Consider the following 12424-nt stretch of genomic DNA (forward strand, 5'->3'; position numbering starts at 1 on the left):
TTTTGAAAACCCGACGCCTGTTTGCACTCTCCACCCGGCCGCCCCTGTGCCGCTTAGGGTGTACTTTCTGTGCCTCCTTGTGTCCCCCCCGGTGCCCTACAAAACCCCCCTGGTCTGCCCTCCGAAGTCACGGGTACTTACCTGCTGGCAGACTGGAACCGGGGCACCCCTATTTCCATTGAAGCCTATGTGTTTTGGGCACCAATTTGACCTCTGCACCTGACTGGCCCTGAGCTGCTGGTGTGGTAACTTTGGGGTTGCCTTGAACCCCCAACGGTGGTCTACCTTGGACCCAACTTTGAACCCTGTAAGTGTTTTACTTACCTGTGAACTTTACATTTACTTACCTCCCCCAGGAACTGTTGATTTTTGCAGTGCCCACTTTCAAAATAGCTTATTGCCATTTTTGCCAAAACTGTACATGCTATTGTGATTATTCAAAGTTCATAAGATACCTGAGTGAAATACCTTTCATTTAAAGTATTGATTGTAAATCTTGAACCTGTTCTTAAAGTAAACTAAGACTAGATGTTTTTCTATATAAAAACCTATTGGCCTGGAATTGTCTTTGAGTGTGTGTTCCTCATTTATTGCCTGTGTGTGTACAACAAATGCTTAAAACTACCCTCTGATAAGCCTACTGCTCGACCACACTGCCACAAAATAGAGCATTAGAATGATCTCTTTTTGCCACTATCTTACCTCTAAGGGGAACCCCTGGACTCTGTGCATGCTATTTCCTTACTTTGAAATAGTACATACAGAGCCAACTTCCTACAGTCACCATGGCGTACTTCCACCCCAGGAACAAGACGGAGGTGGTGGCTGATGCCAGCCCCGTTGGGCTAGGTGCTGTCCTGCAGAAGCAACAGGATCAGGAATGGGCCCCCGTTGCATACGCAAGCAGGGCTATCTCAGCAACCACGGCTAGATATGCTCAGACTGAAAGGGAAGCGCTCGCCATTCGGTGGGCCTGCCAGCACTTCCATCTGTACCTGTGCGGGTAGGAGTTTAAGGTGGTCACGTTCACAAGCCTGTAGTCTCCCTGTTCGCAGGTACAGCCCAACTGGCTCCTCCACGAATCGAGTGTTGGGCAGTGCTCCTCCAGCCGTACCAGTCCCAAGTCATCTACCGACTGGGGGATCAACTATCCAGCCGACTGCCTGTCGCAGCATCCCCTGGAGCAACAGCAGAGCTAGCCCCAGGAAGAGTAGGAAGAGTGTATGGACAATTGTGTTAGCATGGTGGTCCAGACGGCATGCCCCACGGCCATGATGATACCTGAGATTGCAGAGGCCTCTGGAAAGGACCCTGTCATATGTAGGGCCAAGGAAGTGTTGGCAAGGCAAAAGTGGAAGCACTTCCTGGATGGGACAAGGTCACTGATGAGCCCATGTTCATGCAGGTGACATGGAAGGTGAGAAACAAGCTGCCTGTAGATAGTGAAGGTCTCCTGTTGGGGGGACAAAGGATAGTACTACTGCGATGGCTGTGGGACCGTGTGGTGGAGCTCGCTCACGAGGGACACCAAAGGACAGCCAAAACAAAAGCTCACCTCCGGAGGAAGGTATGGCTCCCAGGGATGGCTCCCAGGGATGGACGCCGTGGTGGACAATTGGGTGAGGAGATGCAAGTCCTGTGGCATCACTGCCAAGTATCAGCCCCCTGTTCCCCTGCTCACCGAAATGCCATGCACCTGGCCATGGTCTAGGCTGAGTATGGACTTTGAGAGTTTTGCTGATGGCCAGCTAACTGCTGTGCTGATTGAGTCCTGCACCTGGTTTCCGGTGGTCAAGCTGGTGGCATTCATGGCGTTTGAACACATCCTGCCAGTATTGTAGAAAACGTTTGCCATGCTCAGCCTCCCTGACGAGATCAGGACGAACAATTGCCCGCCCTTTCACTGGCAAGAATTACAAGAGTATCTGGCTATTCTCACCATACGCCATCGCTGGATCACTCCATATTGTCCCCAAGCCAATGGGGACGTGGAACAGTTCATGAGGACGCTTCAACCGCGCCCTTCAGATAGGAGTGGGCCCAGGAGACGACGCTCAGTGGTGTCTTCACAAGTTCCTACGGGCATACAGGCAGACACCTCATAGCACGACAGGCTGTGCCCTGGCAGCTCTTCTATTCCAGCAGCCCCCATGAGACTGCATCCTGGCTGGTGTGCAGTGGCAGCCAGCGGCCTTGGACGTGGAGGCAGCTCAAGAGAAAAGACGGCAGACAAACCAAAAGGCCAGCGAAAGAAGGTGAGCGAGGCATTCTGATCTGCAGGTAGGGGATCACCACCCGGGATGGAAATTCAGGACTCTATACGAACTTGAAGTTTAGAGGGTGGACAAAATCAATGGGACTATGATAACATCCCTAAGGAGTCGGCGATATGTCACCTGCAGCATTTCCTGGTTCAAGCGAGTGGTGCCGTGTGACAGTGGCCGCGCTGATGACCTCTCCGAAGGGTGGGAAGAAGACGCATGTGGAGAATGATCTTCAGAACCGAGGAGGAGCGAAACCAGGGCTGATGACGACAGGAGCACCCAAAAGGACCAGAACAGATCTGGGCCCACCAGGCTGGGTGTCAGGCGCCTCGAGGAGCTGGCTGGTCGTAGCGAGAGGTATAATCTGCGACCTAACCCGACTCCCAGCCAGCGGCTCAGAGACTTTGTGTGCTACTGTCAAGAAAGGTATCTGTGCTAGTATATTACTACTGTTGTCTTTGTCCCTTATTTCTTTTCTAGTTGTTTATCCACCTGGTAGTTATGTTTTTTTTATTTTTATTAAAGTAGGCGAGGGATGTGGAGAGCCGCTTGGGCTCTTCCCTACAATCAATAAAAGGTTTCAAAGCTTTATTTTATAACCTCAAAGCCAAAGTCACGTAGATAGTGTTCAAAATCAAATTGTAAAGGTAAATAAACACCATAGGTTGACCAAGTGGATGAACCAGGTTTAATCTACTCATCATCAACACCATTAAACATTTAAGAATAATAATGCATATTATTGCATATTAATGCAAATTAATAAAGCAATCACTTGTGAAACAGAAACATGTTTCAGTTCAGACTGTGAATACTTTAGTCAAATCAGATTGTAAAGATTCAGAATTCAGGACTGGGACATAGGCTCTCCCTACTACCAACCAAATTAGGACAAGCATGTGGAAGAGAGGGACAATACATGCGTGCAAAAGTATAAAAAGAAAAAAGACAAAAAATAATTTGGAAAAGCATCTACCTCGGGCTAAGTTAAACTAACTAAGAAAAATAAACAAACACTTGCAATGCAAAAGGACTTGCATTTTTTGATTTAGAGCTATTGGCATTGTAAATTCATAATTGGACTTTCCTTGCCACTTAAATTGGTCAACCCTGCCTCATAATTTCATGTTTTCCTGCCATATAATTCCAGTGGCCCAGCATTTAACTAGAGCACTTCCATTTACCTTTTTCCTCTATGTTAAAACATAAACAGTTATCATATAAACCTTTATCAGAAATAAACTTTTGGCACTAGAGTGTACTGCTCAAAAACCATAACAAAAATATCATTTGGGATTGATTGCAGGGTGAAAGGAAAGAGGGAATCGGGAGTTAAGATGGAGAGTACAAGTGGCATAGTAATGGTGTCATGGGCCCTAGAATAAGAAAGGAAAATGGTTGACTGCAATTTCGGTAGGAAAATACAGCAGTAATTCAAGTTGAGTGAGGTCCATAGGTCTCTGGGCCTTGGTGCAACTATACCTGTTGATAACTAGGCCTCAGGAGAGGAAGCAGATGGGGCAGAAAAAGAGAAGCAAAAGGAATACAACAGACAAAAGGAAGAAACAGAAGGGATTGCAAAGAAATAAAGGAAAGAAGGGAAAGAAAGAACGAGAAAATGCAAACACAACTAAGAGGAGAAGAAATAGAGCAAGCATGTGAGGCAAAGGAAAAAAGGGAAGGAAGCTTGCAAATGAAAGGTAAAGAGGAAAAATAATGAAAGAAGTGTGAAAAGAAAGAGAAAAATGAACATTAGAGAGAAAAAAAGAAAGGTGGTTGGAGAAATAAGCAGTGAAAGAACCAGGGCATGTATGTACTGACAAATTTCTCACAGACACAGAATGGGAAAACCACTTTGACGCTTCGGGTCCCGACAAGTAACTTGTGGCTTCTACGTACAGACAAGAACAAGAGGGATTTATAGTAAAACGTGACTTGACAGATAAAGATAAGAAAAACAACAGAGAAAGGAAGAAAGATCTAAAAAAAAAGTGAAAGGATCATACCAAGTCAAAGGAAAGAGCAAACAAAAAAAACAAAGAACGAATGAAGGGAAGAATAGTGAAAAAATGAATGATGAAGAAAAAAGATGAACGAAATAAAGAAAGAAATAACCACGTTTTTGCGAGTTTGAAAGTGGTGATAGCAAGAGGAAGAGGGAAATAAAAAAATAAAAAAAGGGAGAGGAGTAGAACTAAACAGTTGAAAGAAAGAGCAAAACTGTTACTGTGTGGATGTTAAGAGCTGGAAAGAGAAAAGTGGGGGAGAAAGAAAACATTGAGAGTAAACAGAGTAAAGGAAAGAACAGAGTGAGATAGGTGAAACCGACCCTCTAAAATAAAGATGGCAGCTAAGTATAGATTTAATTGGATCCTCCCTGTCCTCAAACAGAAGTTAGAGTGTGGTACAGCAGGGGGCCCCTAGAACAGCAGGAGGTGCATTAGAAGAGTTGTATGTGAACCCCAGTACAGCAATATTGGGGCACTTCAGATCAGAATTGGGGGTATTGACAGAGCTGTGTCCCAATCCAGTGCTGGAATAACAGAAAGGCAGGTGAGGAATGAGAAACAGAGTGCTTTGTAATTCCTGGTATTTGAATAATGGGACGCTGCAGGTTAGGGTTGAGGTGCACTGACAAAGTTGTATGTGGGCTGCAGTACTGGAACAGTAACGGGCACATAAGGTAAGAAGTGAGGTATGTTAATGGAGCTATGTGTGGAACCTAGTGTTGGCGTGACAGTGTAACCAAGTGTTAGGCTGGAGGTGCCCTGGTGAAGCTGTGACTGGGGAACACTATGGGAGTGACATTGCCTCTGAACCATAGAAGCAGTAGTCCTGAAGGGCGTGTGTGAGCCTTAGTACTGAGAAGAAATATGCACTGAATGTTAGAATTGATGGATTCTGGCAGAGCTGTGGTGGTTCCCATCAACAGTGGAATTGGATGTTAGACTTGAGGTGCACTGGCTGAGCTGTGTTTTAGTCTTTTGGGTCCAGTATTGGCTTAGCAGTGTGACTGAATATTCGAATTGAGCTGCTGTAATGGAACTGTATGTGAGCTGGGTCCCAGTATAAGAAAGGAAGTGACCTCGAGGGGTAGAGCTGAGGTGCACTGATGGAGCTGCGCCTGAGGTCCTAGTACTGGAACAGCAGAATGGACTGCCTGTAAGAACTGCAGTGCTCTGTCAGACAGCATGTGTGGGGTTCTGGCACGGCTGAGGGCTTAGAGTGTGTGAACTGAGGTGCACTGATCGAGCTGCGCTTGAGGTCCCAATACTGGATTAGCAGAGTGTACTGACTGCAAGAAATGAGGTGATCTGGCAGACAGCGTGTGTAGGGTTTCTGGCACTGGCACGGCTGAGGGCTTGGAGTGTGTGAACTGGGGAGCACTGATGGAGCTGTGTCCGAGGTCCCAGTACTGGAGCATCAGAGTGTATTGACTGCAAGAACTGAGGTGCTCTGGCAGGCAGTGTGTGTGGGGTTCCTGGCATTGGCATGGCTGAGGACTTGGAGTGTGTGAACTGAGGTGCACTGATGGAGCTGTGCCCGATGTCCCATTACTGGAGCAGCAGAGTGTACTGACTGCAAGAACTGAGGTGCTCTGGCAGACATCGTGTGTGGGGTTCCTGGCACTGGCACGGCTGAGGGCTTTGAGTGTGTGAACTGAAGTGCACTGATGGAGCTGCAAGTGGGATCCCACTATGGAGCAGACGTGGGCACTGTATCCAAGGATTGTGGAGCCCTGGTAGAGCTGGGTGCCTAGGTTATAAGCAATTACAAGCAAGCCTTCACCCTTGCTCTCAGCACAAAGGCAGGCACACTTGGTAAAGAAAATCCAAGCCAAGGAAGGGCGGGAGCCAGGCAGCTGAGAGAGGGTTCAGAGAGCCCACGAAGACCAAATGTGACCAAGATAACAGCCTGGTTTATAGCCTTATTTACATCTAAGCTCAGAGGATGAATGCTCTGCAAATGACAGGGGGGCTTCCCTGGACAGGAGCAGGAAACACAGTAAAAAAAGTCCCCTAGAGACCAGATAAACAGGAGAAAGCGTAATTATACAGTAGTTGCTCCCTGCTCCTACACAGAAGAAGGAGGGACAAAGAGGCATGACTGACCACTAGCAAGCAAGGATTTTTAAATGACACTGAAACTAACAAATGAAATAGGTGGAAGCCCACAGAAGTAGTATACTTAAAAGTGTACACAAGGTCCTAGGCTTGACCTAAAAAGGCAGGTGTCAGCATTCTAACTTCCACTCAGCAGAGCAGGTCAAGAGAAAATAACATTTGCATTAGAATATACCTCTCCTAGGTTCAGCATTCAATTTCAGTTTAATCAGCAAAGCATGTAGGTCATCAGAAAAGTCAGTTAGAAGCACCATCGGGGGAAAAGTGCAGAACACGTCTGCACATGGAAATCAGGAAACATCCAATGGGACAAGTTAACACAACAGGGTTCCAAAAAGGGACTGCCACTGAGCTCACAAGTCAATCCCTAATTGGGAACACTCTAACCAGTTCGATTGTTCAGTTTAATGAGTCCACATTACGCAAATTGGGCAATGTCCAATAAGAGTTATAGCACAAATCAAATTTGAAACATCCACAGAAGTTTCCAGGTTTGGTGTGAAGTCATCTCTCCTTTCCATGTGACTCCAGTAGTTTAACAATTTGTACCTCACTTGTTGCAATCCACATTCCTTCCCATGGCACAAGACAATTTCCACTGTTCTCATGAGAACGGATCTGTTAAACAATAGTACTAATATCCTTTCAGTCATCAGGTTCTAATGTAGTGATATCTAAGGACACTTTAAAGTAAAACTTATACATAATACAATAGAGTTTTTGACTAGTCATGTGAAACAGCCTAGTAAAAAAAAGTCATGTTAAAGGGAAAGAAATGATTCAATAATTTTTCGCTGCTGCAAATATGAAATCTTCAGGCCTATTTATGCTAACACAAGCAATACAATGCATTAACATTGCCATTAGTAAAATACACATAATATGCAAACTTCTGACTTCAGCATTAATAATCTATCATCAGAATATGTAAAGCATTTAATTAATAATTGCAATCTTTTGTTAGAGCATCACATCAAGTATGACAGAGATGTGAATTTATTTTTCTGCACACATCTAACTTTACACTAATAAATAGCATTAAACATTATAAATCAAATTCATTTCTACTGATAATAATTCATTCTAATGACTGAAATATATTTCAACATTGTTATAAATCATGTTAGCACATTGTCACTTCTGGTAGGCACAACGTCTGTCATAAAATATAAAATGTAAACACTTTTAATATACCTGTCAGTGCAACCTGCAGACCGTGCTGGGGCCTGCGGAATGCAATCTGGGCTGGGGCCGACAACGAGCATCCGATTGGGCTGGGGCAGTGCTGGTTCGGCCCCCACCCGCGAAGTGATACCACCTGTGGTGGAACTGCGCAGCGGTCCGGGTCGGAGGCCTCATTGGCGACCCTGTTGCCACTCTGGTATCTCCTCTGGGTCCTCTCTCGAGATATCCCGGTGGCCATCACGCGTTATGTTCACATGAGGGAACCCAATGCGCGAACCCGCGCTGGACTGAGGAGGCCATGCGGTGAGGCTGGGAGGGCGAGTGGATAATCATAGGCCTCTACTCGCATCTAGGAGGGGGTGGCGTAAGTCAAGGCCGGGCACGAGACAACAGCCCAACACTGGCGCTAATAGCCTTGGACGTATTTATTTTTCTGCACACATCTAACTTTACACTAATAAATAGCATTAAACATTATAAATCAAATTCATTTCTACTGATAATAATTCATTCTAATGACTGAAATATATTTCAACATTGTTATAAATCATGTTAGCACATTGTCACTTCTGGTAGGCACAACGTCTGTCATAAAATATAAAATGTAAACACTTTTAATATACCTGTCAATGCAACCTGCAGACCACGCTGGGGCCTGTGGAATGCAATCTGGGCTGGGGCCGACAACGAGCATCCGATTGGGCTGAGGCAGTGCTGGTTCGGCCCCCACCCGCGAAGTGATACCACCTGTGGTGGAACTGCGCAGCGGTCCGGGTCGGCGGCCTCATCGGCGACCCTGTTGCCACTCTGGTATCTCCTCTGGGTCCTCTCTCGAGATATCCCAGTGGCCATCACGCGCTATGTTCACGTTAGGGAACCCAATGCGCGAACCCACGCTAGACTGAGGAGGCCATGCGGTGAGGCTGGGAGGGCGAGTGGATAATCATAGGCCTCTACTCGCATCTAGGAGGGGGTAGCATAAGTCAAGACCGGGCACGAGACAACAGCCCAACACTGGCGCTAATAGCCTTGGACGTATTACTGGAGGGAACACCACCCTCCCAACCACCTTAACTCGGGACAGTATAGGATGCCCCCCCTCAATTTTAAGTGGAATTCCCTACAAGCGTCACAGCATGCATTGGTGGCCACACCCAAGGGCGCCTCGCTGACGAATGAGAAATTAACTGTAAACACAGATCATAGCAATCGCATCACCTGCCACAAACAATCGAGTGAAGAAGAGTACCACTTGGGGAACGTTGCTGCCTGAGACTCAGATTCCAAGGTGAGGACGTGCGGTACAAATACTGCGTGCAAGAATTGATCGGAAGGCATGACAGTGATAACTAAGGCCGCCAGATCGTCGTCACAGTGTGATCGAGAGGGACCACTCGAGTTGTCATCAGCGACCTTAATCCCACTAACTCTACAGCACTTGGAGGCCAACTTACAATCGCACTCGGGACAATTCGAGAAAATATTGCACGCTATCATGGACACTAAATTTTCCTTAGAGAATAGAATAGACTCTGTTTCCCAAGATGTTCATTTACTTAGAGCCGACCACTGTAATCTGACAGACAGGGTAACAGTGGTGGAGTTGAACATAAATTCCATGGATCCCATTGTCTTGGAACTGCAGTTTCATGTGAAGCGACTAGACTCGAAAGCGAAAACTCTACACTGAAGAGCAGATGCTTAAGGGAGATCTCGCCGTAATAATGTACGATTCATGGGATTCCCAGAGAAAGAGGAAGGTCAGAGCGCAGAACTTTTTCTAGAACATTGGCTCTTGAATACAGTGCTGAAAGGGTCAATACCAAAAATGTTCTCGTTAGAATGGGCCCATAGGATTCCTGGAAGGCCGCCGCCCCCAGGGTCACCTCCACGCCCTCTTATAGCACGCTTTCTTAACTACAGAGATAGGGACATGATACTGCAATGCTTCCGGAACAGTGGTCCCGAGAGTTGCGAGGGGGCCTCCATTGCGGCCTATCCAGATTTTACGGCAGAGGTACAGCACCAACGACAATCCTATGTAAAAATCATACAATGCCTCCAGGAACATAATATCAAATATGCTCTGATGTTTCCTGCTAAACTTCGAGTATCTGTTGATGATAGAATTCACATCTTCCCCACGCCTGCGAATCCCTGGACATGGATGCATGCTAAAGTCATCGCCCAATCCACAATGGAAGAAGAGGAACAAGGGGAATGGCTAGCTCCCACCAGCCACCGGCAACCCCGAAAATGATTTCAAGCCAAACCTACTAAAACGCAAGTAGCTGCAGAACGCGTGAGGGCGTTGCGTGACACAGCACTCCACACTGAAAACGCTTTCACACTGCTGCCAGATAGTCCACAGATGTCTCCAGATTCAGACACGGGAAGCTCTAGATCAACGCTCCTAGATGTGACTAAGGGCCCAGACATCACCCACCCCGGGGTTCAGTGTTATTGTTGGGAGGGTGGGGGGTCACACAAAGTATACTTCAATGGGTTGCACTACAGTCAATTGCAATGCAATGATCATGCATGTACGTCACACAGATAGGAAAACATGCTCTCATTGACGAGAATACACCAGGTTACATATCGCCAAGAAGTCTCTTACAGCATGGGTACCCACACTACAAATAATATACAGAGTTATAATGTCTTATCATGGAATGTGCGCGGTATGGCTACACCAGCTAAGAGACACAGAATTCAGTCATTCCTCATGCGCTATAATGCCCACTTTGTTATCTTACAGGAGACACACTTATTTGACAGTGAACTGCAGAACCTGAGGAAGCATAGGCGAGGTCAGATACACGGTACCTCCTCCTCAGCATATGCCAGGGGGTTATGATATGGATTTCACCAGGGGTACCTTATGTTCAGCATGCCCAGAGGGTGGATACATGGGGACGTTATGTTATACTAGAAGGGCTGTGGACGGAAGACCGCTATCGATTGTGGGGGTTTATGCTCCCAACTATGCTCAGGGTGAATTCTTCAAGACACTCACTACTGCCCTCCTGGGAAACCCACTGGCCTCTGGCCTTTGGGGTGGTGACTTCAATTGCGTACCTTATGTGGAATTAGACCGTTCATCCCCTCCCCTAGATGGTGCAACAAGCAGGAAAGCCTCTAGTTGCTTGGAATCCTGGGCAATGGACAATGGACTACATGGCATGTGGCATATTGGCCATCCAACACATAGGTAATATTCCTTCTACTCCCCAATACATGATCTTCATACCAGGATAAATCAGATTTTGGAAACCACCTCAATGGGACACATAATAATACACTCAGAATATCTTGCATGAACGATTTCTGACCATTCCCCACTGTTGCTCACTATACAATGGGGCTAACTGTTTTCCACTATACCTACGTGGTGAGTGCAGCCTGAGGCACTCTCAGGCGCCCCATTCAGAGAGGAACTAGCCAGTTGTATTAGACACTACTTGAGGGTAAATAATGGCTCTACTGCCCTGCGGGCCATGGAATGGGACGCGTAGACAGTAGTAATAAGGGGCCAATGTCTATCGGCCATATGGGGTGTACGCCGGGCTTTACGCAGGGAAGTCATCACACTGGAAAGGGATATGCGGGTTCTGGAAATAGATGTTGTGAACCGCAGAGTGCCATTTGAGCGCCTTAGAGATATGCGCAAACTATATGACGAGGCAGATTGCCGCCTACGCGGCCATGGTTATCAATATTATCTAACTCGACTTCATACAGAGGGCGATCGCTCTGGCAGACTTCTGGCATGGCTAGTCCATAACAAACGGCAGCATACCCCGATAGGAGCAATCAGGCTAGCTGATGGTACAATGGTTTCTTCCCAAGCTGCTATTAATGACGCCTTTAGAAATTATTACACAATGTTAAATCAAGCGCAATCAACACAGGATAGCCAAAAGCTGTAGCTATTCTTAGATGAGACACCACTCACAAAGCTCTCCCCGCTTAATAGGGAGGCACTTGAAGAGCCCTTACAATTGGAGGAAATTAAATTGGCCATCTCTCAAATAGCTCGCAGTAAAACACCTGGTATGGACAGCCTACTGAGAGAATACTATCACATACTCAGCACATCTCACCCAACCCTTGCTGTCTGTGTTTGAGGAAGCGTGAACCCGAGGGGTGCTCCCGGGCTCGCAACGAGAGGCTCTGATAGTAGTGCTCCCCCAAACCTGGCCGTGAACTCATAGACGTAAGATCATACAGACCTTTATCTCTCCTCAACCTTGACTGCAAGATACTGGGCAAGATTCTTGCAAATAGACTTGCCCCCGTCATTCATACCTTGGTTCATGAAGACCAAAATGGTTTCATACCAGGCCGCAACACGTTCCTTAACATACAGAGACTATTGTGCATTCTTTATGATACACCACCCACAGCATACAACAGCGTGGCCGTATGTCTGGATACAGAAAAGGCATTTGACACCCTAAGCTGGGAATTCTTATTTGTACAGTAAGGCATAAGGGGTTTGGACAGGGATTTGTGAGATAGGTGCAGACATTATACGCCAATCCATCTGCCAGTGTGAAGACAGGAGGACTGATATCTGAGAGTTTTCCAATCAGCAGGGGAACTAGACAGGGCTGCCCACTGTCACCCCTGTTGTTCACGCTTGCGATGGAACCTCTTGTTGCTCACTTACGCGTGAGAACAATGCCATGGGGTGTCCGGAGGATGGGGGCGTATCATATCATATCACTTCATACGGCTGATGCATTGATCTACCTAGAAGAAGGCAGGGAAACGTTCTCTGATGTGAGGTCATTATTGGACACCTCTGGAGCAATATCGGGCCTTTGGGTTAACTGGCCCAAATCT

Source organism: Pleurodeles waltl, chromosome 10 (genome assembly GCF_031143425.1).
Source record: "Pleurodeles waltl isolate 20211129_DDA chromosome 10, aPleWal1.hap1.20221129, whole genome shotgun sequence".
NCBI lineage: Eukaryota > Metazoa > Chordata > Amphibia > Caudata > Salamandridae > Pleurodeles > Pleurodeles waltl.